The sequence below is a fragment of the Petaurus breviceps genome, unplaced genomic scaffold (assembly GCF_028583685.1).
Source record: "Petaurus breviceps papuanus isolate PSGF00001 unplaced genomic scaffold, PetGlider_PUasm1.0 523, whole genome shotgun sequence".
NCBI classification, from domain to species: Eukaryota; Metazoa; Chordata; class Mammalia; order Diprotodontia; family Petauridae; genus Petaurus; species Petaurus breviceps.
Genome location: NW_027186356.1, coordinates 117,154 through 145,031, shown reverse-complemented (window position 1 = coordinate 145,031; position 27,878 = coordinate 117,154). Strand labels below are relative to the sequence as shown.

At 41.0% G+C, this 27,878-nt stretch overlaps 1 protein-coding gene and 1 pseudogene across 7 annotated transcripts in view; both read left to right on the top strand.

Annotated features, from left to right (window-relative positions):
* SGTA (small glutamine rich tetratricopeptide repeat co-chaperone alpha) overlaps positions 1-27,878 on the top strand; it is a 110,154-nt gene that overhangs the window by 50,634 nt on the left and 31,642 nt on the right. The window contains exons 1-2 of one of the 7 annotated variants that reach the window (XM_069101978.1): positions 11,560-11,696; positions 12,004-12,129. The gene's annotated coding sequence lies outside the window, so the exon portion shown is untranslated. Of the gene's footprint in view, positions 1-11,559; positions 11,697-12,003; positions 12,130-14,202; positions 14,510-14,713; positions 15,039-20,131; positions 20,207-27,878 lie in introns of those variants that run through there. The other 6 variants (XM_069101974.1, XM_069101977.1, XM_069101976.1 and 3 more) reach the window with 6 other exon arrangements.
* Positions 25,553-27,122, top strand: LOC138172285 (large ribosomal subunit protein uL4m pseudogene; annotated as a pseudogene).

The window sequence follows — 27,878 nt, the reverse complement described above, 5'->3', positions numbered from 1 at the left end:
TTGCTGGACCTCCCTTGGAGCTAGACATGTGCTCTGATTCTTTGCTGAGGAATAACAGGCCTTGCTGAGATAATAAAAGAAAACTCCTGATGGGTCCTCAGTGACTGCAGTGTTCATCAAAGATGATTGAAGGTCAGGATGAATGGACCTTTGTCAGAGAGCCTTACCTTGCTGTGATCTATAAAAGAACTGTGGGAACCACTCCACTCTCTCTTTTGGACTCCTCTCCCTTTGTACATGCTTCCTCTTCCTTGGGCTCCTAGCAGCTAGCAACAGGGTGAAAGGGAGGAAGGAGAGAGCACAACTCTTCCCCCTCTCCTTCCCCACCCCACCCCACCCCACTGCTGACAATGGTAACTTGGAGCACAAGCACAAGGCAGTAAGAATGTGTGCTTCCTTATATGGACCTGAGACTAAATCTTGAAGCCCTGGCTACTCCTTTCTGTCTTTCTGTGTTTTGTTTTATTTTATTTTACTTCTAATTCACAGAGCAAAACAAGCATTTCCATAACACAGTACAATCAAAAAGAACTGCACCACCCATGGTGTTCCACTCAGCCTGGCCCAGGTAAAGGGTAGATCCTTTATCCAGATTGCCTGAGGCTGGGGGTGATCAAAGAGCAAGAGTGATCAAAGTCAAGTTGCTACCTGTTGGGAACACCCGCTTTTCCAAGGGCATTTAAGTGTCAAGAAGTCACCACGATCATCTTTGTTCAAGACAGATGGCCAAATAACCAATCCTTTTTCTTTTCTTTTTTGTTTTTGGATGGGGGAGGGTAAGGCAATTGGTGTTAAGTGACTTGCCCAAGGTCACACAGCTAGTAAATGTTTCAAGTGTCTGATGCCGGATTTGAACTCAGGTCCTTCTGACTTCAGGGCTGGTGCTCTATTCACTGCACCACCTAGCTGCTCCCCACACAGCTAGTTTTAACCAATCCTTTTATTCATTATCTGCTAGCAATAATTAATAAAATGATTAATTCAACAGAAACTGTCTCTACAAGTTTTAATACATCACAGTTTATTCTTTCTAGTTATCTTATAAAAAAGGTTTTGTAGGACCTGGATCCCACCCCTGCACTTGAGATAAGGATTTGAGATATTGGTCTGACACATTCTCTAACCCTGGAACACAATCTCTCCTTAAACCTGGAGTGCTCTGTGTACAATGTGTTCCTTTTGGGAATCCATAAACAGTCCCCAGACCTTCCTATCTGTCTCCCTATACCAGCCTGGACAAATGATTCGCTGTGACTTTTTCTGAATTTCCATCAGGATTCTGTCCAGAGAAAGGTGTGGCAGAAGAACCTGAAAATCATCAATTATCACAATCTCCTGTAGAAAGACAGGAAGAATACCCAGGACTTTTGAGAGCTGCCACTGGGAGTTGCCAAGGACTGAGGAGACATGGCTGTGATGCTGGTATTTTGTCTGTCCATTTTGATGTTGTTTTGCCAGATTCATCCACTGGTGAAGGACAGTGCTGTTGTTGCAGAGGTTCTGGAACCTTGCTGTTGGTTCAAAAGCCCTGAAGAAGGAATTTCTTGTTGTATGTTTACAGAAATCCTGGAAGAGGGTCTTGCTGATATTTTCTGGGGTCCTGAGACTGTTCGCAGGCAGAGAGTGAATTGATGAGGACACTGGCAATGTATATTGTGGCTTTGTTAAGCTTTATCTTCCCAGGAACAGAGATTGCTGAGAACTTGCCTTGAGTCAAGATGAAGAAAAGACCTCTCTTTGGGTATTAAATTCTGTGATGATATCTTAACCTTGCTGTAGCTCAGGGGTAGATGGCCTTTGCACTCTCCACTGCCCCTTTTGAGAAGGTGGTTGGCCTTAACTGATGATAATTGTAATTCAGTTGTGATCCAGGGGTGAGAAACTTGACTTTTTTGTGCTCTGTGATTGATCAAATGAATATACTTTGTTTATGACTGGAAACTAATCTTAATCTCCATTTGAGAAGAGAGACTTTGTGATTGACTAAATGAATGTACTGTCCCAAATGAAAAATCTCAAGAACAATACAGTGAAAATTCAGAGCTTACAGGTCAAAGGAAAATTACTACAAGAAATACTACAAATACTACAAAAAGGAAGAATTCAACATATTCAGGATCACAAAAGTAGTATTAAAAGAAACATAAAGTAAACATGAATTAACTATCATAAGGGACTAAACAAGTATCAATTGCTTATATGTTAACATGGGGAGATGATATTTATGTTCCTTCTGAACCCTATCATCTTTGGGGATCATTGTTTTTGTTGTTTCTCAGTCCTTTTAGTTGTATTCAACTCTTTGTGCCTTACATTGTCCCATAAATATAGACAGAGTCCAGAAGAAAGCAGTTTCAAGTTGAGAGCACATGTGGCAAATGGTTAACTCATAGCTCTAGCTGCTGGAAGTCCTTTCAATTGGTCTAGGGGTGCTGGGAATCCTGAAATGCAAGGATAGAGGGCAGGGGTCTGCCTCAAAAAGCTTTGACCACTCAAGCCTTCTTTCAATCCAAGTAGTGAGTTTGTAACATCAATAGAAGCAGACCAGACTCCTAATGAATTTGTGGTATTTGTGATGCCAATATGAGGACCATATTTTAAGAATCTGAACATTTGATGGGGATGAGATTGCTATTTTTATACAGAAGGACTGTGGGAAGATGGGATCTAGGAGTGACATGTAAGCTAATTAAGTAATCAAGGTAGGCTGGGGTGGGTCATATGTCTTGGGCTGAGGCACCAGTGATCTGGGCTATTGAAACATACAGGAAAATTCAGGGACTGGGTTGCTTTCAAAGACATAGTGTTTTCCTTTTAGGGGTTCAGATCCCATCCCCATCACTTTCTTCTTTCCTGAGGCATTCATGAAGTTTCCCTTAGACAGAGTATATAGTTTCTTTGCTGGGATCTATATTCAGATTGCTCTTGGCTCTCAATGTAGACACTGTTAGCTGTTCTGGGGATGCTTCTAGAACACTGATGGGAAGATAGAAAGTTCAAAATTGTATTAACTCTTCAAAGTTTGCTAGGTCCTCCTGTGTCCAAAGGGATAATGAGAAGAGGAGACCTTGACTAAGGCATAAACCAAGGTCTCTACTTCCCTTGAACCCACAACTCCCAGAAATTCCTCCTTAGGATTTTTACTAGAAGATCATGCTTACTCAACTATTCAACTGATTCTGGTTCCAAATTAACATGGAGTAAAGAAGACGAGTTCAAATCCAGCCTGAGACGTTGACACACTGTGTGATTATGCATAAGTCACATAACCTATTAGCCTCAGTTTTCTCATCTGTCAAATGGAGATAACACTTACCTCCTAGGGTCATTGTGTAGTAGGATTGGACTGGAGCATTTCTCATGCAACCCCTGAAGTATGACCAACTTTCCTTGAACTAACTGTACAGGCTTCCTGTACAACATTATTCTCTTTTCAAGGACTTTTTATCAATCATAGTTTAAAGCTTATTTTTGAGATTGATCAGTTGGGCATTTTATCACTTATTTTAAATGGGTGAGGTTACTCCATTAAGTAATGTGGAGTCAGAATAGCTATTTTCTTCACTAGAATGATCCTTAGCACATGCTTAGTACCATGATGAAATCAATCAATCAATTTTACTTCCAACAAATTTATTGGGCATAGATTAAATTTTAAAAAATAGACTAAATACAATATCCACCCCAATCTTCTCCAGAAATTTCTCATCAACAGGACATGGGAGAGGAATAAATGGAGAGGGGTGTGTGTATGTGTGTGTGTGTGCATGCGTGCGCGTGCTCATGTGTGCGTGCATGTAGAATCGAGTTCCAAGTCTAGACCGTATCAAGAGAAAACAGGGAAAATGCAGCAGAAAAAGAAAGCATTCCTCCTCAGAAGGTGTCTCTCTTTCCTACTTTTTAAATGCATCGATCCCTTAGATTTCTAATGGAGGAAGAAGGAAGGAAATGTCCCTTCCTTCCCCCTCATGATCCCTAACTAGTAATTGCATCCTGCATACATGTCACTGAGAACATATGCTTGCCTAAATAGACCTGGGACAGGGCCTTAAGACCCTAACATCATTTTCAATTTTATGTTTCATTCCATAAGCCCAGGTCACCAAACAGAGATACTGAGAAATAGATTTTTCTACCCCTAATGGTAATCTGCTATACTTATATGGGAACATGTATTCTCACAGTAGCATGTATAGCTACTCGAAATCAGGGATTGTTTGGTTCTGAAAATTTTTTTCTTCAGTACCTAATAGTACTTATTACAGAATAGGTACCTAATATTTATTGAATTGAATTTTTAAATATTAAAGCATTAATATTTGCTTGAGCACACAAATGACAGGAAGAATGAATGAATAAAACATTTAATATGTTCAAGTGTGTTTCTTATAAACAAGATGTTGGATTTTGCTTTCAAATCTATGCTTCTAACTTCGTTCATTTTATGGGTGAATTTATGCCTTTCACATTCATGTTTTAATAGTTCATTCTTTATTTCCCTCCATATCTTCATTTTTTTCTTCTCTATACGCTTCACTTCACCTCTGTGGTTGTTCATTTACTTAATTTAATTAATTAATTTAATTAATTTACTTTTTAATGTTTCTCTTAATTCCTGTGCTTACATTTCAAAATTTCTACATAGCTCTGGTTTTTTCTTTTTATTTATTCATTTATTTATTTTCAATTTTTTTCTCTGCTTTGATACTGTCCCTTTTCAAAAGTGGGTGCTCCCAACTTCCCTCCCCCTCAGCCTGCCCTCCCTTCCATCATCCCCCCTCTTATCCCCTTCCCTGCCTACTCTCCTGGAGAGTGAGATACCCTATTTAGTGTGTATTTCATTCCCTCCTCAAGCCAAATTCAATGGGAATAAGGTTGCCCCATTCCCTTTTGCCTTCCTATTCTTCCCCTCCATTGTAACTATTTTCCCTTGCCTCTTCTATATGAGATAGTTTACCCCATTCTGTCTCTCCCTATCTCCTCTCATTATATTCCTCTCACCTCTTAATTTCACCTTTTAAGTATCATCCCTTCCTGTTAAATTGGTCCTGTGCCCTCTATGTATACCTGTAAACATATATACACACATTCACATATATATTCATATGCCCATTTACCCTCATATATAGACACATATATATTTCTATTCCCTTCAACTACTGAGAAAAGATTCATCAGTTACAATTATTGTTTTTCCATGTATAAATGTTAACGGTTCAACTTTGATAAGTTCCTTATGATTTCTTTTCCCTGTTTACCTTCTCATGGTTCTCTTGCTTCTTGTATCTGAATGTCAAATTTTCTATTCAACTCTGGTTTTTTCAGCAAGAATGCTTGAAAGTCCTCTATTCCACTGAATGATCATATTTTCCCCTGAAACATGATACTCAGTTTTGCTGGGTATTTTTAAAACCAAGTATATTAAAGGCTGGGTATATTAAAACTAAGGTGACTCTTGGTTTTAATCCCAGCTCCTTTGACCTCCGGAATATCCTATTCCAAGCCTTTCAATCCCTCAGTGTAGAAGCTGTCAGATCCTGGGTTATCCTGATTGTGTTTCCACGATATTCAAATTGTTTCTTCCTGGATGCTTGTAATAGTCTCTCCTTAATCTGGGAATTCTGGAACCTGGCTATAATATTCCTAAGAGTTTTCTTTTTGGGATCTTTTTCAGGAGGTGATTGGTGGATTCTTTCAACCTCTATTTCGCCCTCTGGTTCTAAAACATCAGGGCAGTTTTCTTTGAGAACTTCCTGGAGCATGATTTCTAGGTTCTTACTTTGATCATGGCTTTCAGGTAGTCCAATAATTTTTAAATTATCTCTCCTGGATCTATTTTCCAGGTCAGTGGTTTTTCCCATGAGATATTTCACATTGCCTTCTATTCTTCATTTGTTTGGATCTGTTTAATAGCATCTTGATTTCTCATAAAGTCATTAGTTTCCATTTGCTCCAATCTAATTCTGAAGCAATGATTCTCCTCATTGAGCTTTTGAGATTCTTTTTCCATCTGGAAAATTCGGCTTTTTAAGGCATTCTTCTCCTCATTGTCTTTTTGAGACTCTTTTGCCATTTGAGTTAGTCTTATTTTTTAAGGTGTTATTTTCCTCAGTCAGGCTGTTGACTCTCATTTTGTAATTTTCTTGCATTGTTCTCATTTCTCTTCCCAATTTTTCCTCCACTTCTCTTATCTGCTTCTTAAGGTCCTCTATGGCCTGTAACCAGTTCCTGTAACCTTAGAAGCTTTTGGTGCAGGAGTTCTGACTTCACTGTCTTCCTCCTGTTCCATGCTTTGCTCCTTTTTGTCCCCAAAATAGGAGTCTAATGTTGGAATCTTCTGTCTGCTTTGTTTCCTTTGCCTGGTCATGTCACCCCTCAGTCACTTGACCTCTGGGCTTTTTGCTCACAGTAGGACTCTGCCACCAGACAGGGGAGCTTTTGTCCCAAACGCTGGGGTTTTCTCAGCTGCCGGATGTATTAGATGGGTGCCCTCTCTGAGGTCTCCACATGCTCTGGCAAGCTGGACACACACCCCAGGACCTTCACCCTAGACTGCAATCCAGATCCAAGAAAGTTAAAGCAAGAGTGATTTCACCCCACAGACTCGTGCTTGGTCCCCCTACACTCTGCAGGCCAGGAGCTGAAGCTGCCATGTGGAGCTGGCTGGCTGTGCCAGCATCTCAGGGGCTTCTCGCCCCGGGGGCAAAAGCCACACACTCCCATTTACTGGGTCCCAAAGTCCAGATTGCACTGACCTCTCACTTTGTCCTTCGCATCTATGTGTTGATAAATCTGGAAACGGCCACAGCTGCTGCTGATCTGGGGTCACTCCAGCTGGCAGCTGGTCAGGCCTGCCCCGGGGCTAAAGCCTCAGCATGGGGCTGTCCTCAGCGGGAGGTAAGCTTCTCTGTGTCATTTTGTGGGTTCTGCAGCTCCAAAGTTTGTTTAGAGTCCCCTTTTACATGGATTGGGGAAGGTGGAAGCCAGAGCCCAGTGGAGTTCCTGCTTCTACTGCTCTGATTTTTTTTCATCAAAAATGCTTAGAAATCTATTTCATTAAAGATAATTGTTTTTTCTTATCTGTTAGCATTACACTCAGTTTTGCTGGTTGTTATTCTTGGTTATAAACCTAGTGGAATATTATATTCCAAACTTTCCATTTCCATTTACAGTTGTGGCTGCTAAACCCTGTGTGATTCTGACTGGCTCCTTGGTACTTATTTATTTCTGTCTGCCTGTAGTATTTTTTATTTGACATGGAAGCTCTGTATTTTGATTATAACGTTTCTGGGGATTTTTGTTTTGAGTTTTGTTTTTTCAGGTGACTGGTAGACTCTTTCTACTTTCATTTCACCCTTTACTTCTAAGAGACCTAAGCAGTTTTCTTTTAAGATTTCTTGAACTATGATGTCTAGGCTCCTTTTTTGGTCATGGAATTCAGGTAATACAATAATTCTTAAGTTTTTTTCCTTTGATCTATTTTACAAGTCATGGTTTTGCTTTTTTGTTTTGGTATGAGAACTTACATTTTTTCCTATTTGTTCAGTGTTTTAACTTTATTTTGATATTTCTTGTTGTGTCATGGAGTCATTGACTTCTATTCGGTACATTCTAATTTTCAAGGAGTGTGTTACTAAAATAAGTTTTGTACCTTTTGTGTAAAACTGTTAATTCTCTTTCCAATGCTTTCTTCTATAGTTGTTATTTCTTTTCTAATTCATTCCTTTAAAACTTTCATTTCATTTAAAAAAAAATTTAAAAACTCTTTTTAAAGCTTTTACCTCACCTCTTCCAGGAGCTATAGTTGAATTTGTGCCCAAGCTGTGTTTTCCTTTGAGGCTTGATAGATATTTTGCAGTCATTCTCTTCTAAGTTTGTGTATTGAACATCACTATCACCACAATAGCATTTTATGGTAGGATTCTTTTTTGTTTGTTTGTTTGTTTGTTTTCACTCATTTGTTCAGCCTACTTGACTTCAGACTTTAGGGTTGGACTTCATGCTCTCCTGGGAGGAATGGCTAGGTTGGACTTGCTTCTACTTCCTTGGCATATTAAGTGTTGTGTTATTCCAGGGTCTCAGTAGCAGCTTGTATTGGGGGCCTGCAAGCTTTCAGTGTTACCAAAGTGGTCTGCTCCAGGGTAAAGTCTGATCATTACTCCCTATTAGGAGCTTTGCAAGTTCCTGACCTGGGTTTGGATTTGACCAACAGAAGAATGCTTCTGGACTCAGCCACTCTCAGCTGGCTGGTAACCTCTGCTGTTTCAGAGTATCTGACACTTATGATCTGGTTATTCCTCTGCAAACTTCAGACTGGGCTAGAAACCTAGGAACTGGAACTGAGACCCTGTTCTGCTCCCAATGCTGTCTGCTTCTGAACTTGTTCTTCTCAGTATACATCCTAGGAGCTATGACAGCTTATTCTGCCAGAAAGCCATCCCTGGGAGTAGATTCCCTCCTCAATTCACCCTGGATCTGTGACCTGGAATAGGATAGCAGATGACAAAGCTACCAGATGGCACTTGTTCCAGTTTTGGTACTCCTATAGGGGGTCTAGGATTTCCTTTTCCCCTGGTGCACAGACTCTCCTTGGGCACCAGAGTGCTGGTGAGCTCCTGGCCAAACAAATGCCCAGTGTTCACAGAACTCTTAGTCTTCCTCCTTAGGCAAACCTGGGCAGGAAAAATGACTCATTTTTCTTGTATTTCCACATCATGATTGACTCTGATATGTTTTCTAGATCTGTTTGGAGGAATTTGGGGTGAAGAAATCACTATACTCTTTACCTACTCTCTGCCATTTTGGCTTCACCTTTCTCTCTCTCTCTCTCTCTCTCTCTCTCTCTCTCTCTCTCTCTCTTTCTCTCTCTCTCTCTCTCTCTCTCTCTCAATGGAATGGAGGATGGGAGAGAAAGAAAATAGATCTCCATTAATTTTTTTTTAAGTTTACAAAATAGAGAGATTGGAGGGGCTACAGGTATGGAATGTTGTATATACTTTCACATGAGGTAAAAATGTTTGTTTTGCTTAATTGTTTTACCTTGTTATAAGAGAGGTCTCCTGGGGATAATCTGGTAATGTTTATATTGACAAAACATGTCAATAAAACAAAATAAAAAAAGAAACTAATTTATTCAGTGTTTACTATGTGCCAGGCTTTGAAATACAAATTTTTTTTGCCTTCAAGAAGCTTGTATAGAGGGCGATAATACCTTTATGGGAATAGTGGATATGGCAAAGGAATACCCGAAAGGGTTGGGGTGGTTAACAGGGGAGGTGAGTTGATTCATAGGGCAGTGAGTCAACATACCTTTTTCTGGCTCAGTGGTAGTGTGGTAGTATTCATTACTGAGCCTAGGTTTAGAAAGTGGGTCAGGATGGCATGGCAGATGACAAAATGGCTGCTGGATGGGATGTGAAGCATGGTCGTGTCCAGTCTGGTGGTCTGCTAGAGAGTGCACTAGTTAAATTTGCAGTTACTCATTTATCAATTCAATTAACTCAGTCCAGCTGTAGAAATGAATTTGTCAGATGAGTCCTAGGGATAAATAGAATGATTTACTAATGATGATAACTGACATTTACAAAATGTTTTGAGGCTATCAAAGTGATAATTTACATACATCATTTTATTTGAGTCTCATAGCAACCCAGAGAGGCAGGCATTATCTCCATATTACAGCTGAGGAAACTCACAAGAGGTTCTATGATCCCGCATGGTCACCCATAGCTTACAAGGGAGAAGACCAATGTTAAAACACCTGATTCCAGGGTTCAGTTGCTTTTGATTCTGCAGCTTAGTAGAAGAATGTCTGCTGACTTCTTTGAATTTGGCTTTACAAGAAGTCTGTGATTTTTTCCCCCTTTTTCAGATGAAATTGATGGGATCCTAATAAAGCTGCCCCAGCCCCAATATTCTCACTTTTTTATGATATGCCTGGCCCCACTGAACAGCAGGCCCACTGTCCCTACCTAGCCACTCCCCCTTGCCCCACCAATATCCTAACTTCTTCATATTTGCCTCACTGTTCAATAGAACAACAGGAGTGTCCCTGAGCTCATATTTTTCACAGGAGAGCAGGTGTGTCCATGTGATGGGATCCCAGTCATTGCCTCTAGCTCGCCATTGCCCCCAGACCCATTCCTCATATTTTGCACATAAACAGCAGGTGTATCCATGCATTCAACCACAACCACATCCATCTAGTCTCAGACAGGACCATAATACTCAACCAATCAGAAAGCAGCAGGACACCCAAGCAGGATGTGGACCCCAAAACAATAGAAGGGACTTTCCCTAAGTACCTGTGCAGTAATAGCAAAAGCTGTCCTTTAGATAAACTTATGACATAGGGAGCCTTATTATAATATCATTACCATAATATATACCCCCCAAATGGGTTTTTCTGTATGCATTGTAGGTAATTGCATGCACAATTTCACTGTGGTTGGGACCCCTCCCCATATCACCTAATAACTTAACAAACCCCTCCTCCTTCCTTTTTAATATTCATAATTTCAGTTATGTTATTGCATCTTTACCCTATACTATCTTGCTTTCTCTGAAGTTGCTGGTTCCTCTTGGTACCTAGCCCACTTCATGAGGGGCATCAATCAATCAATGCCTATACTTGGATTAGAGGTGGTCTGACTGAATTCTTTGAGACAACTCCACCACAATTACATCATGAAATTGCAATAAAATCATAGTTGGCCTACCCCTTGGTAGTCTTGGGTTGGTTTTCACTTTTTCCTCAGAAAAAGGGGAATTTTTGACAAGTCCACTTATCTTAGTATTTATTTTTGATCTAAGGAAAAAGCTTTGAAGAGATCTACTTTTAGAAGTCCTAGTAACCCTCTGAGTTTGGTCAGGTCCTACTACCTACTTCTACCACTTACTACCTACCTCACAAGACCATTGTGAAGAAAGCATTTTGCAAATCACAAAGCTCAATACAAATGTGAAGTAATATCATTCCTCTGTAATGAAGTAATATCATTGTTTCATAATTTACATTGACTGGGCCACAAGTTGACTTTTCTGGTGACTTATCAGTGCATTTAAATACTGCCTGAAAGCACTGAATACTTTTCATATCTCCAGAGGGCAGGACCTTAGACAGCATCTAGTCTTCATAGTTGGGGGAATGGAGGCCTACAGATGGACTAGAGTCCTGATTCAAATCCATGCCCTTTTTCTAAAATCAATGCTCTTTCTACTAATTCACAATCCAACAAACATTATTAGATGCCTGGTGGTTCTGTGTCTCCAGTATTATCAAAGGTTACCAAAGACAAGAAATAACACAGTTCCTGACTTCAAAGAGTTTTACAAAGGAAAAGAATATTTTAAGAAAGATATTAATAAGCCTGGGGTTAAGTCCTGCCTAAGACACATACTGTGATCTTCACTAGGCAAGTTACAACTTCTCAGTGCCCCCAGCCTCCCTCACAAATTGCAGAACAGTTGGGGATCTCCATCTGTGCAGGGAATTTCCTCGCCAGGAGCTCTGTGAAATCATAGATTTAGACAAAAGATTTGATAAACTAGAGAGCGTCCAGAGGGGGCAGACAAGGATGTTGAGGAGTCTGAACAGATCATACCTTATACAGATTCAGGCTCCAAATAAGAGAAACTTCCTAATCATCAGCTTTACTAAAATGAAAGAGAGGGGGCTTCCATCTAAGCAGCAGCTGGTAGGTTAGCCTTACAAAAAGGTTTTTAAGAACTGTTGGAACCTGAGTGCAGATTGAAGAAACTTTTGCTTTATTTTTCTTCTTCTTGTTGGGGTTTTTTGGTCTGTGTTTTCTTTCACAGCATGACTTACATAGAAATGTGTTTTGTGTGACTACACATGTATAACCTGTGTCAAATTGCTTGCCTTCTCAATGAGGGGGGAATGGGAGAGGGAGATGATTTGGAACTCAAAATTTGAAAAAGAATGCTAAAATTGTTTTTGCATGTAATTGGGAAAAATTAAATATTATATATATTTTTAAAAAGGTCTTTAAGGGTGGATGACCACTTTGTCGAAGACATTTTTAAGAAGATTCTCTTGGCCTAGATGGACCCTGTGGTGGTGCCTGTCAGCTCAAAATTCTGTGAAATTCTTCCCAATCATCCAGTCAGGTAGGCTGCCTTTCTTTATGTCCTTTCACGACAGCATGCTTGCCCAGGTTCTGGATAATGGACAATGCTCTCCTGCCTTTCCATTCACCAATGGAATGAAACAAGGCTGTGTGCTTGCTCCCATAGTGTTTAGTATGATGTTTTCAGTCATGCTGTCAAATGTTTTCAATGAGAATGAACATAGCATCAAAGTCAGTTACTGCACTGATGGTAAATTCTTCAACTTGAAAAGGCTACAAGCCAAGACCAAAGTGGAGGGAGTGTTGGTGCATGATTTTCTGTTTGCAGATGATTGTGCACTCAATGCAGCTTCTGAAGCTGAGATGCAATAAAGTATGGATTAATTCTCTGCTGCTTGTGCTAATTTTGGCCTAACAATTAACACCAAGAAAACACAAGTGCTCCATCAGCCACCACCACACCATCCATATGTGGAACCACCAGTTACAGAAAATGGAGAACTTTTGAATGCTGTGGATAAGTTCACTTACCTTGGTAGTGTAATTTCCAGGGATATACACATTGATGAGATTGACGCACTCATTGCCAGAGCTAGCAGTGTTTGGGAGACTTGGAAGGAAAGTATGGGAGAGAAAAGGTATTAGACTGACTACCAAACTGAAGGTCTACAGAGCCGTGGTGCTGACCTCATTGTAGTATTCCTGTGAAATTTGGACAGTCCACCAGCCAGGAAATTGAATCTCTTCCATTTGAATTGTCTTAGGAAGATTCTGAAGATTACCTGGAAGGATAAGGTACCAGACACTGAGGTCCTTACTTGAACTAAACTGCCAAACATTCAAACTGTGCTTCAGAAAGCCCAACTCCAATGGGATGGCCATGTTGTTCAAATGGAAACTGTATGCTTGCTGAAAAGACTTTTATGGAGATCTCACACAAAGGAAGCAATACAAGGACACTATCAAGGTCTCTCATAAGAACTTTGGAATTGACTGTGTGACATGGGAGACACTGGCACAGACTGCTCAGCATGGTGTGCCCACATCAGAGAAGATGCTCTAGGAGCAAAGCAGAATTGAAGCAGCTCAAAGGAAATGCAGGATGTGCAAGTTTAGAGTATCCACACCAAATGTTCACATATAGACTATTTGTGCCTGACCTGTGGTAGAGCATTCCAAGCTCCTATTGGTCTGATCAATCACAGTGGGACACACTGAAATTTGGCTCTAGCATAGTGATGTCATTTTGATCCTAACCGAGAATGAAGGACAACCAACCAATCTTTCACTGTTAGAATGTAAGCTCTTTGAGGGTAAGTTTCCTCTTATTTGCCTTTTGTTTCCCCAGCGCTTAGCGGACTTTGGGACTTTGGTGCACATAGGAAGAACTTAAAGAACCCTATCTTGTCTGCGTGATTGAGTAAATCACTTAGCCTTTTGGACACCCAGTTTTCTCATTAGTAAAATGTGACTAATATGTTATGAGACTCAAAAGGGCTAATTTCGTATGTGCTTTGCAAACTTCAAAGTTTTATTATATAAATATGTTAATATACAATACACAAATATATTAATTATATAATAAATACAATTAAATTTAAGTCAAATAGGCATTTATGTCATATAAATTATATACTTATATAAATTATATAGTATATATGAACATAAAATATGTCTATTACATAATTACACATTATACAAATGTCAGTTATTTTTCGAGTATACATTTTGCAAATGAGGAAAACGAGGTTCAGAGGCTGAAGACCATAAGTTCCCGAGGGGCAGGGACGGTGTGTGTCACTGTATCCAGTACCTCGGTCGCTGAGTGCCTCATACACAGAAAGCGCTTAATAAAATGCTCTTTGAGTCGAACTGAATTTAGATCGGAAGCTGAGTTGCCCAAAGTTATAGTTAAAGAAAGTGGCAAGCACAGACCGCCCTTAGCCCAGGGCCCAAGGGAGATGCACGTGACCGAATTCGTCACAGAATAACAGAGAGAATGAGATCATTCTTTGGGGAAAAAAAACCCGGGCGGGGGAGGTGGGGAGGAGAGGGTGGAGTCACCCTCCGTCCCACAATGCAACACTGCGGTCCTCCTCTCTATAGCCAATAAAACGCCAAGCATGAAAGCGAGACTCCAGCGGCAGGCTGTCCACTTCCGGTCGGTGAATAGTAGTGCAGCCTAAACTACTACAGCTCGGGCCATCTCTCCGCCTTATCTAGGCCCGTCATCATCCGCGCCTGCGCCGCAGGTCTTTCGGCCTAGGCAGGCGAGAACCGCGAGGGGGTGGAGCCGGACACTGCCTCCGCGCCATCGCCATGGCAGAGGGGAAGAGGCGGGACGGCCGGCGAGGTGCGCAGGCGTCGGCGCAGGCGTAGCAGGCGGCAGAGCGGAGTCGGGGGCTCGGCAGCTTGTAAAGGTGAGTGGCGGCTGAAGCCCCGGCGGCCGCCGAGGAGGTGAGAGCAGGGACGCTCTCCTCCTCAGCGGAGGGTCCCGGAGCTGTGCGCCTCTGCCCGCGCTCCCCCGCGCGTCCACTCTGGCCGGCTCTCCGAGGCGAGCGAGCAGGCGGCCGGCCGGCAGGAGGGAGGCCCCGGCCCAGGCTTCGACTCCTCCGGCGGAAGGCAGTGGAGAAGCCGTGGCCTCTGCAGGAGGGCGAAGGGCCGCACTCCCGGAGCGGCGGGTCAGGGGGGAGCCAGAGGACTGAACCCTTAAGGGCTCTTTTCCCCCCTTTCCCGAGAGCTCGTGAATTTCTTTCCCAGACAGTGGAAGGGATCCCCAGGCCATCCCCCTTCTTTTACAGCGGAGGAGACTGAGGCCCGACAAGCTAAGGGACTTGTCCGGGGTCTTCCCCCCGTCAGGGAGGAAGGAGCCGCCGAGCCCGCAATCGAACCCGGGGCCTCGGACCCAGTCCAAAGGTCTTGCCATTGCACTCAGCCCTCTCCTGTGAGGTACGAGTAGGGCCAGAATTGCCCTTCTTACCGTTAGTTGAGGAAACTGAGACACTGGGAGAGGCAGGGACTCGCACAAGGTCATGCGGCTATTAACTGTTAGACCCCTAGCGCTTAAACCTAAGTCTTAGGATTCTGAGTTCTCCTTAGGCTCTAATTCGCGTTAAAAAAAATAAAAAGCCCTTTCTGAGATGATGGTCCTAGTGATAGTGTGAGCTGGATTTAGCGATCCGGCATGCTTGTGCCATGCTTTGAAAGCTGGGTACGGGGGTGCGTTATCTCATTGGGTGCGCATAGCACCCCTGTGAGGTAGGAGAGGCTGACCCTCCCCTGCCCTCGCACGTGAGGACACGGAGACTCAGAGACATGAAGTGTGTCACCAGGGGTCCTTTGGCCGGTAAGTGGCAGAGCCAGACCTCAAAGGCTGCGCTAGCTCCAAGTCCAGCGCCATTTCTAACACCGCTACCACACTGCCTACCCAGCAGACCCCCTTGTTAATTTAGGGGAGCTGTGGGAGAGGGAGTTAGGACTGATGACTGGGGATTGGTTGTCAATGATAGGTGAGGCAGAAATCAGGAAAGGTCTAAGTGCTGTGGAAGTCTTTATAGTCAACAGGTTTTGCTGCCTTTTTGAACTTTTTTGACCTGCTAAGAGACAGGCATAAAAGAGACTTGGATTTATTTCTGCTAGAAAATATTTATTCCTTTTTTTTAAAGGTAGTCAGGGTTAAGTGACTTTGATTTGAACTCAGGTCTTCCTGATTCCCGGGCTAGGGAGCCCTTCAGTGCACCACCTAGCTGCCCCAGGAACACATATTCCATCGATTTAGCAAGTCTTCATTGGGCTCCACCTATGGCCAAATCATAGGATCATAGAGATTATCAGTTCCGTTCCCCTCATTTCACAGATTCAGTGTCACAGTGTCACAGACATTGAAGCCCAGAGAGGGTGATGGCACTTGCTGAAGGCCGTGCTGCTAGTAATTTTCAGTCAGGATAATACATGTCCTGTGATTATAAATCCACTACTCCTTCTACTACATAATGTTGTGAAAATAAAAAGAAAATAACATTTCCTCTCTCAAGGTACTGGCAATATCAGGAAGGGAAAAATTTAAATTATAACAACAATGTATGATTTAAAGGGTTGCCTTCCTTTCTGATCTCCTCAAGCTGCCTTCCTTTCTGATCTACTCAAAGGTGTGGGACAGTGAGAACCACCAAGACTTCACTGGGTAATAATATTCATGCTCAGTGTCCAGAACCTGTTAGAGAGTCATTGAAAGGAGAGTGCTTGACCCTGCTTCCTGAGGCCATCAGTTGTATCCCAGAGTAATTCCTAGCTGTGGTAGTTTTTAAAATAATGGATGAAGTTGTGTTCTCATGGAGTTGTAACAGAACTTTAAAGTTGCAGAGGCTCTTAGAGATCGTGGAGTATTGTAGATTTAGAACTTTCAGGATCTGGTCCAACCCTCTCATTTTTCAGATGATGAAATTGAGACCACTCAGGCAATAAAGCTCCTGAGCAGTAGGATTTGAATTCAGGTCTTTTGACTCTAAATATAGCTCTTCACCCCAAGCCAAAACCAGGTGATCCTTATAGCTCTCTAACCTACTTTGCTCTCTCCTGCCTCTTTGTAGTCTGTGTATTGTGTGATGTGGAGAGCTTATAGGAGCTAGAGCTTTTGAGGTTGAGTACTGACTTGGCCTTTTCCAGCTGTCTGAATGTGAACTTCATTTTCCTCACTAGGAAAATGGAGGGTAATAATCCTTGAGCTAATTCTCTTTGAAGTTTTCTCCTTTCTGGAGACCTGAAATGTAGTCCAGGTTCTGTCCTAGCTGTGTGACTTTGAGTGACACTTTGGTTTGTTCATTTGTAAGTTCAGACGGCTAAAATTGAGAGAATCTCTACAAGCCCTTCCTTCTCTAGGATTCCAGGAACAAAAGTTTTTCTGATAAATTTTACCTTAGCCTTAAATTTCATGTTCTTGAGTTGAAGGATTTAGGAGAAACAAAAAGGTTCATAGACTCTAAAGAACTTTTTGGTTTTTAGTGCATGCTTCTGGTAGAATTGTCTACACTAAGCTCTCCTTTTTGATTGCAGCTGCTTTAAATCCTTTCTGGGAACTGCTGAAGCTATTTAAAATTTGCCAGTAGATATTTTAAAAAGCATCCGCTATGTTGCAGAGCATTGACTTAATGCTGAGGAAGAGTCAAAGTTTAGATAGCATGTTACATAAAATAATATTTATCTTGATGACTTTCCTTGAAAATACTCTGCCTCTACCCCTACTTTTTTTTAAATTAGCATTGTCCAAAAAGTTACACTTTAGGTCTCACAGGGAGAGGCAACCCGAGAGGAATGGAAAAGGGCTTTGGACTATAAGTGAGGAGAATGTGGTTCAGATGCCACTTCTGTCACTAATTTACAGTATATCCTTCTATATCAATTTCTCTCTTTGGGTCTCAAGTTTCCTTATCTGTAAAATAAAGGGAGTTGAACTATATGACCTCTCTAAGGTCCTTTCCAGCTCTATAAACTGCCTTTCTAGGAACTAACATTAATTCTTTTTTTTAAAAAAATGACTTCTGGAATGAACATATTCATGTTAGTGAGATTAGGAGGTGTATGCTTAGTGGTCTAGATGTTTTAAAGTGCTGAAGTTCTCCTTTTAGGAAGACATTTTATACAACTCCTTTGAAATCTCATTGTTCCTGCTTATCAATGGCATTTGTGGATTTGTGGTTCAACCAATGTAGGCACTCATGTTTCTTTGCAGATTGCAAATCATTCGTGCCTTTTTGTTCCATGTGATGATTCTTGTCTGTTATCTTTTCATAACGGATCCATCCAGTGAACTAGAAGCCTTCACAGATGCCAATCTAACCCTTGAACTCTATCTCCTCTTTCTTGCTCTAGCTTAGGCGTTCTTATTTTTGTGTCATAGCTTGCTTTGGCAATCTGGTGAAGGCATGGGCCCCTTCTCAGAATAACATTTTACAAAAGAACCACCATGCTGAAATACACTCATCAAAATATTTTTTAAACAATGTTTAAATAACTTGCTCCTGCCCACTGCCCTTTCCCTTCCAATATAAGACCCTTTGTTGTAGCTCTCTGACTGGCTCCATTCCCTAGCCACCTTGATATCTTTCCATTAGCTTTGAAGGTTTGTAATTTTGTAAAATCTTCAGCCAAAATGACAAATGTAATCTATTAGGGGCATGTAGTACTCAGACGATCTGGTGATGAACGGAAGATGAAATTACATAGTCTTGGGGTTGGTTTCCTCCCTTGCCCCCTCCCTTCCTCCCATGAATATTACTTTCACTTCCATAGGAGATGAGTTCACTCAGTAAACTCACCAAAAGGGTTTCCTTCTTTTCTTAAAGTTTTCTGGTATTTTACATTGTGGAACACCTACCCAAATAAACATTGGAAGCATAAGAAACACTTTCATAAGTTTTTTTTTCTTTTTACTTCTATTTCCAGTCTTTCATTATTAGTTATTCAATGTAGTCTTTTACATACGTGCACACCTTAGCATCACCTTGTTAATCTCAGTGGTACAAGTATTATCTTCATTTCACCAGGGAGGAAGCTGGGCCTTAGCCTACTGTCATGTAGCTTGTGTTAGAGGCAGAGCTAAGGTAGGACCCAGAGACATCCAACTTTTAAGTTCAGGATTCTTACCACATTAGGTGGTAAGGTGCTACATTAGTATTTGTACCCCTTAATAGCAGTAGCTTAGCTATGTTTGTGAACAGGATATATCTGTGCCAAAACCTGTTTTTTGATTCAAGGAGTGTTTATTAAGCACTGATGATACTTGTCAAATGATACAGCTTCTGTCCTCCAGGAAGTTGGAAATTTAATAAATATATTAAATTAGTTGGAAGAAGAAAACAATTAAAACAAGATGCATAGAAGGATTCAGGTAGAGAAACTTAAGGAACCTGAGGGTGGGAAGAAAAACTTCGAGGAGTTCCCAGAGAAGGTTTTGTCAAAGAGATGACCTCTAAGTTGTGACTTAAAGACGGTAAGGATCTTGACAGGTGGCAATGTGGAGGGATTCCATTTCAGACATAGGGATGTCATGAGCAAATACATAATGGCTGGAGACAATATAATGAAAGGGGAATGGCTTTTGTTTAATTTGGTTAGAACAGAGAGTATATAAATGGGAGTAATTTGAAATAGAGCTGGAAAAGTAGGATGTGGACTGCAAAGAGCCTTGATTGCCAGAGTAAAGACAGTAGGAATCACTTCGGGTTTTTGGTCAGTGAAGATGGTCAGATCAGATTTGTGGAATTAGGAGAGTACTACTTTGGCACCTGTGTATAGAATGGATGCATTCTAGATGGAGAAGGGAAATGATAGAAGGCTGTCATAATCTAAGGGGAGAAGAGATCAGGACTGGAATGATGTTGGTGAGTAGTGGAGAGGATTGCCACTGTTAGGATTTGGCACCTAATTGGATGGGGGGAATGAGGAACAGAAGCCTCCAAGGTTTTGAGCCTGAATGAGCTGAGCCTGTAGGTGTTGGCCATCTTTATTGAAATTATTTAATATTAAAAAAATTATTTAACATTCTTTTAGTTCTTGGATTCTCCAGGAAAAATCTTCTCCCATAAGGATCTTTATGTTTCTCTTTCCTTGACAGAACTGGAAGATCATTTCCTCTTTTTTTTTTTTTTTTGTTCACTCTAGACCCTGTTAGAAGACTTTCTCTTCCCCTACTATTGGCAACAGTCACTTTTTCTGCTTTTTAGCTAGCTCTTGAGTAAAGCAGAATTTAAAAAGTTGTAAATGGCGGTGGCTAGGTGGAGCAGTGAACAGAGCACCTGCCCTGGAGTCAGGAGGACCTGAGTTCAAATCCAGATTTAGACACTTAACACTTACTAGCTGTGTGACCTTGGGCAAGTCACTTGCCCACAAATGCCCTCCAAAAAGCCCCCCCCAAATTGTAAATGGGTCATGACTTCTCTTTCTATAGTACACACCTGAGTCAGCAGTGGTATTGTATCATGTTACTAGCCTTTTGTTCCCAACAGCAATTTAAGTTAGAACAGAATCTTCTTACATTTCTGTAGAATCCTGAACCTGATGATCACAGAATTTAAAGCTGGAAGAAGCCTCAGAGATTATTTAGCCCACTCATTTTACAGGTGAGAAAACAGACCCAGAGAAGTTAAGTGACTTGTAGTAAATAGGTAGTAATTAGAGCCAGGGTTCAAATTTAATTCCTAGATATTTTACAAATTCATATTGTAGGTTGTGCATGAATTTGTATATAGATGTATCTATTTATTGCTCATTTATCCATCATTATTAAAGCGTGGTAATATAAAGGTACCTAATAAGTGAAGTTTCCAGATAAATGAAATTTCCTTTTTTAAATTCTGTTTACTTCAAAAGATTGATTTCATTGATATGGGTTTTTCCTTTTCCAACATAGCTTGTCACCTTTCCACTCATTTTTAAGTCAGTAAACATTTATTGAACACTTACTTGCCAGGCACTGTGCTAAGCACAGGGGATAGATACCAAAAAGGGCAAAACCAGCCTGCCCTTGAGGAGTTACATTCTAAAGGTGGAGACAACATTCAAAAAACTATGAATATACAGGGTAAATTAAGGTATTAGAGGATTTCATGAATTTCATTGATCAAAAAAAAAATCCATTTTGGTATTGAGCCTCACCAGACTTAGCTAGACTGACATTGGGTGATAAGTGTATATAGTCTGCCACTGGCTATGTTTGAAATATTTCCATCTTAGTGGAACCTGCCAAGGCTTGTGCTCTGTTTCCATGCCCTACAAAAATTTAGGATTAGGAGCCATAATAAGTTTCCACCAGTACCCTTTTAAAGTGCTAAAATGTTTTATTTTTATCATCTTGGGTAAAAATTTTTATTGTACATTTTCCTGCCTTAAAGATTTTTATTGCTGTCTCTTTTTTATTTCTCCTACATTTCCCAGTATATTGCTCTCCTACCAGATAAGCCATGCCTTATAAGAAAGACTGAAAAGAAGAAAACATTGAGCAAAGCTAACTAATATATCAGCTGAGGCTGACAGATCTAGTGTTCCATTCATGTAGTCCTTTACCTATGAGAAAAAGGGAGGAGAGGAGGTCGTGTCTTCTCATATCTGTTCTCCGAGGCCAAGTTTAGTTGCTATAATTTTACATAATTCAATTTCATTTTTGATATTCTTTCTGTTTTGGTTGTAGTCATTGTGTATGTAGCTTTCCTGGTTCTGCTTACTTTACTTTGCCTCAGTCCATGTAAGTCTTCCCAGGCCTCTCTGTATTTGTCAGATTTATTTTTTTTAACCACATTACATTCGTGTACCACAATTTAAATGTTCCCCAGTTGATGGGCTTGTTTCCGGTTCTTTGTCACCATGAAAAGGGTTACTCTAAATATTTTGGTGACTCTTAAGATCTTTCTTCTTATCATTGGCTATTGTTGTTTGCCCTTCATCCTCTAAGAGCACCAACATTTAGAACAAACATGCCAAAACATGCAAGTAAATTGGATTTAAGTGAGGGAGGTCTATGCAAAGTCACCAGCCTCACTTTCTCCTCCAGAGCCAGTGGCAAGATACAGATCAGGGGGGCAGCCAGGTAACGCAGTAAGAGCGCTGGCCCCGCAGTCGGGAGACCTGGGATCAGTTCCAGCCTCAGATACTTAACACCCACACAAAATAACTGGCTGTGTAACCTTGAGCAACTTACTTAAACCCAATTGCTTTGAAAAAAAAAAAGATAGAGATCAGGATGACTGGAGATGGCCCTGGATTCAGTGGGAGACCTTGACCTTTTTAAGCTAAGATCTTTAATAGGTCTCAATTTGAGGCAACACCCATTCAATGATTAAGGCTAGGTAAGAAATGAAGCAGAGAATGGCCTCTTTTACCTAGTCCAAAAAAAAAAATCAATCTGGAAGGGGAAGATTTTCAGAGTTTCTGACCAAAATAGAAACAATTGCCATTTACATTCATTCTGAGCCAATCAAGGTCCAAATAATGACCAAGTGGGGCTTGGCTTGGGACCTGTTATTAGCCAATCTTTAAGAGCCAGAGTGAATTGGGTTTAAGGTATGGTCCTTAAGAAAGAAATCTAGCTGGTAAACCCCAAGATATTTTGAGGTTTCAGTGATCAAAATTTACATTCCTTTGGGCAGAGCACCTTAGGGTAAAGGTATGATACCCTATGTGGACAAAGGGAAGGGAAGGGAAAGAAGAAAGAAGGAGGAAGGAGAGAGGGAACTGTATTGCCCAACTGGCCAGTTACAGTTGGGTTCCCAGTGGGGCATCTGCAGCTCCTCTCAGTGCCTACTTAGGTGATCTCTAAATCAGATTAAAAAGTATGGGCATTTTAATCATTTTCTTAGCATAATTCCAAATTGTTTTCCAGAACTTAATCTAAAATTTGTAGAAATGCTAGGTAGGACAGCACAGTCTAATCAGAAAATAGTATTTTTAGCTTTAAGTATATTTATTATACAAAGAAGAGAAGTTGTCTTTTTTATAGATGAGTAACTTGGCTGAATCAATTCACAGTTCCACAAACAGTGTATTAGTGTGCCCATCTTTCCACAATCTCTCTAACATTTTCTTTTCCAGTCTTTTAAAATTTTTTTCCAGTTTGTTGGGTGTGAGTTATCATTAGGGATTTGGAACAGTCTTTCATACAGTTGCTGATGCAATCTTTTGAATAAGTCAGTAAACATTTGTAAAACACCTGTTATATGCCAAGCACTTGCTGAGTGTTGAAGAACCGTTTGTTAGTATCCGTTGTCCATTTATCCATTGGGGAATGATTTTGGTTTTATATATTTGTATTGATTCTTTATATATTAGATATCTGACCTTTTTCAGAGAGATATGATGCAAGGGGCATTTGTTGGTTTTTCAGGGATGAGGTTTGTCGGTAGGCAAAGGGACAGAGCCCTATGGAGAGATTGAAGATGAAAGAGTAGGGCTAATCTGTGGAAAATGGAATCAGATGTGCATGTAAAAGGGTTGGTATTGGCAAAGAGAAGGGCCACTTCTTTCTCTCATACCTCAGCGAAATGAGAGATAGGAAGGGAAGATTTCTGAATAATTCGAGATGAAGCAGGAGAAGTTTGAGCTCTCATGAATTACCTCAACTTTTTTGTGAAGTATGAGTTGAGATGTTCAGCAGAGAGGATGGGGGAAGGGAGTGCTGTGGAAAGCTTAGGGAGAAATGAGCTGCCTGGGGAGGGGGAGAGTGGATTGATTAGAGGGGGCTAGAATGATTCCTTAACAGAAGAGGTAGCAGGAATATGCAGAAGAACTATACAAGAAAGAACTTAACACTGTTAACCGTAATGATGTGATTATTGATCTAGAACTATAAATTCTGGAGAATGAAGTCAAGTGAGCATTGATAACAACAAGGCTAGTGGAGATGATCGAATTCCAGCTGAGCTATTTAAAATTCTAAAAGATGATGCTGTTAAAGTACAGCACTCAATATGCCAGTGAATTTAGAAAACTCAGCAGTAGCCACAGGATTGTAAAAGATCAGCTTTTGTCCCATTCCTAGAAGCCAAGAAATGTTCAAATTACCAAACAACTGAGTGCATTTCTCAGACCAGCAGGGTTATGCTTAAGATTCTGTAAACTGTTCTTCAGAAGTATGGGAACCAAGAATTCCACAGGAGCAGGCTGGTTTTCAGAGAAGCAGAGGAACTAGAGACCGAATTGCCAACATTAACTGGATTATGGAGAAAGCAAGGGAGTTCCAGAAAAAAACATCTACTTCTGCTTCATTGACTACACTAAAGCCTTGGACTGTGTGGATCACAACAAAATGTAGTAAGTCCTCAAAGAGATAGGAATACCAGATCATCTTATTTGTCTCCTGAGGAACCTTATATGCAGGTCAAGAAGCAACATTTAGAACCAAACATGGAACAATCAATTGATTTAAGATTGGGAAAGGAATATGACAAGGCTGTATATTGTCACCTTATTTTTTTAATTTATATGCAGAGTATATGCTGTGAAATGCTAGGCTGGATGAATCAAAAGCTGGAATTAAGGTTGTAAGGAGAAATATCAATAATCTCAGCTATGTAGACAATATCACTGATGGCAGAAACTGAAAGAAAAATTAAGCCTCTTGATGAAGGTGAAAGAGGAGAGTGTAAAAACTGACTTGAAGTTTAACTTAAAAAAAATCCTAGATTATGGCAACAAGTTTCATCACTTCTTGGCAGATAAAGGGAGAAGAAATAGAAGCAGTGTCAGATTTATATTCTTGGACTCTCATCAATGTAGGAGGCGACTGCATCCCTGAAATTAAACAATACATGCTCCTTGGAAGGAAAGCCATGGCAAATCTGGACAGCATCCTAAAAAGCAGAGACATAGCCTTGCCAATAAAGGTCCATATATTGAAAGCTATGGCTTTTTTAGTAGTAATGTATGTCTGGCTGTGAGAGTTGGACTATAAGGAAAGCTGAGCACTGCAACATCAGTGTTTTTGAATTGTGCTAAAGAAAATTGTGATGTTAGAGAAGACTTTTGAGAGTACCTTGGACAGCAAGGAGATCAAATTAGTCAATACTTAAAAAAAAAATTAATTTGGACTACTAGACGGACAGATACTGAAACTGAAGCTTAACTACTTTGGCCACATGATAAGAAGACACGACTCATTGGAAAAGACCCTGATGTTGGGAAAGATTGAAGACAACAGGAGAAGCATATGGCAGAAAGTGAGATGGATAGATAGTGTCATAGGAACAGTGAACATGAGCTTGGACAAACTTTGGGAGATAGTGGAAGATAGAAGGTCCTGGCATTCTTAACCTGGCAGGTTATGAAGAAACAACAACAAAGAATCTTTTGCTCCAGTGAGGAGCCAGTGAGATAAAGGTCTGCAAAAGATGCGTGTCACCACTTTGTGTAGAGTACCTTAAATGACTGCCAGAAGAGTTTGAACTTTATTTAGAGGGAGTAGGATTGCTACTTTCCTGCTTTTTCTTTTGCTCTCTCCCTCAGATGTTTCTAAAACATTTTTGTCTAAATCTTTTACTTCCCTTTTACTGTCCCTTTTACTTCCTACCTTGTATTTTATTTCTGTGTATGGTAATACCCTTCTTGCTCAGTAGGATATAGATTCCTTGAGGGAATTTTTCATTTTTGTCTTTGTAGTCCTCATTCCTGTCATGGTACCTTGTATCTAGCAAGCTTTTAACACATTTATAAATTGAATTAAATTAAACTTTTCTTAGTTATCACTGGTCATAAATCATTTAATACAGTGGTTCCTGTTGGCCTTCATTCTACTTAGTACTGTGATAGTGTTGGAGAAGATATAAGTCCTCTCATATTCGGCCTCCCGTTAGAAGTGCCTCATGGCCTGATGCTGCTTTGGCAGCTTGGCTGGTGTGAAGCTTTGACACAATATAGCTGGGATTCTGTCTTGTTACCTTAGAAAGTTCACATAAGCCTCTTTTTTTTTTTTTTTTGGCTTTTTGGAAGGGGGAAGGCAGGGTACTTGGGGTTAATTGACTTGCCCAAGGTCACACTGCTAATAAGTGTTAAGTGTCTGAGGCTGGATTTGAACTCAGGTCTTCCTGGCACCAGGGCCGGTGCTCTATTCACTGTGCCACCTAGCCACCCCCACATCTTGAAGAGTGTTCAGAAAGGTAGTTTTGACTGATATATCAGCTTTTAAAAAGATTTCCCTGGGTAAGATCTTTTCTGGGTATAAAGTTCCTTCTATCTGGTATAGACTAGCTTTTATAAAATAATAGCTAACATTTATACAGGGCTGCAAGAATTGAAAAGTATTTTCCATACCTCATCCCCTCAAAGACCCTGTGAGATAGGTTCTATAGTTTTTATTATCCCCATTTTCCAGATCAGGAAACTGAGCTTCTTCAAGGTTAGATAAGGCTTGCCCATGGTTACATACCTAGGTTACACACATTATCAAAAGCAAGACTTGATCCCAGTTCTCTTATGACTCAAGTTTGTGCTTTCCACTATGTCTGTGCATCTCCTAAACAACAAAAAAAAAGATACAAGACTTTCCTGCTCAGAATTTGAGCTCTCGACTTCTGTCGTCCATGATGTAATTTCCGGGCGCCCCAGGAAGTTGCCCTCTCTTTAGGTGTCAGAGCTGGGTGCCACTATGCTTCTGATCCGGGCAGCCCTGGGAGCTCAGGGACCCGGTCGAGGCCTAACCCCAGGACAAAGGGCTCTGTCTACACTGACCAGCAGAGACCTTGGAAGCCAGGAGCAGGCATTGACTACAGGCCTCCCAAGCCCTGCCGCTGTCCCCCTGCTCTGCCATTGTGAGCTCCCAGTTCCCGTGCATCGGACCTCCGTGCAAGCCTGGGAGGAATCCCTCTGAGGCTATGAAGACGTGTGCTTGGGCCTGGCCGACCTGCACTCCGACGTGTTCGAAGTGCCACCTCGGCTGGATGTTCTATATGAGGTTGCCGTATGGCAGAAGAACTTCAAGAAAATTAGTTATGCCAAGACCAAGACCCAGGCAGAGGTGAGAGGTGGTGGAAGGAAGCCCTGGAAGCAGAAAAGCTCAGGCCGGGCCGGGCATGGGAGCATCCATTCCCCGATCTGGCGAGGAGGTGGTATTGCCCATGGTCCGAGGGGTCCAACAAGCTACTACTATATGTTGCCTATGAAGGTTCGAGTGCTGGGCCTCAAGGTGGCCCTGACAGTCAGGCTGATACAGGACGACCTTCAAGTGGTAGATTCCTTGGAGCTGCCAACCTCAGACCCAAGATACTTGTTAGATCTGTTTCGGCACAGATGTTGGGGTGACTCTGTGCTCCTTGTTGATGTGGATGAGGAGATGCCCCAGAACATTGTTTCTGCTGTATCCAACCTGAAGGCCGTCAACCTGGTGCCAGCAGTTGGCCTCAATGTCCACAGTATGCTGAAGCACCAGACTCTGGTCTTGACTCTCAACACTGTTGCCTTCCTAGAAAAGAAGTTGTTATGGCATGATAAGCACTACACTGCTACCCATTCCATCTGCCCTACAGTGACTTCCCTTGACCCTCCACAGTGACTGAGCTCCCCACTCTTGATATATCAGAATAAAGAGTCTTTGTTACTTAAAAAAAGATTAATATGTCTTATTTATAAAAATCGAATCCACAATTATTATTAAAAATAAGTTTTTATTTAATTCTTTTTTATACAGTCTCGGCATTTCCTTGAGTAATTCTCTTTCCCTCCCATATAATAATTTTTAAAAAAGAAAAAATAATAAAATTGATCAGTACATTGAAAAAGTATGAAAATATTTGCAGTGTTATCACACTCAGGGACATCCAGTCTTTGGATGGAGCATGGAGTGGGTGTGTTTTCCCTTATCTCTTTTTTATTTTTTTAAGCAATTGGGGTTAAGTAACTTGCCCAAGGTTACATGGCCAGTTCTTTTTTGTGTGGGTTTTAAGTATCTGAGGCCTGAACTGATCCTGGGGCCTCCTGACTCCAGGGCCAGTACTCTTACTCACTGCGCCACCTAGCCACCCCCCCTTATCTCTTCTTTAAGCCATCTTTGTTCTTTGTAATTTAGCAACATTCATATTTGATTTTTTTATTTTGATCTTTTTGTTTGTATTATTGTATCAGCCATTGTATGTTGTTTTCTTGTCTTTACTTCATTCTTTTTTTAGTTTGAAGATTATATTAGTCTTTTTTTTGTTTATTTATTTATTTTTAGTTTACAGCATTCAGTTTCACAAGCTCCACATTTCTCCCTGAGATGGCATGCAGTCTGATATAGGCTGTACATATACATTCATATTAAACATAATTTGT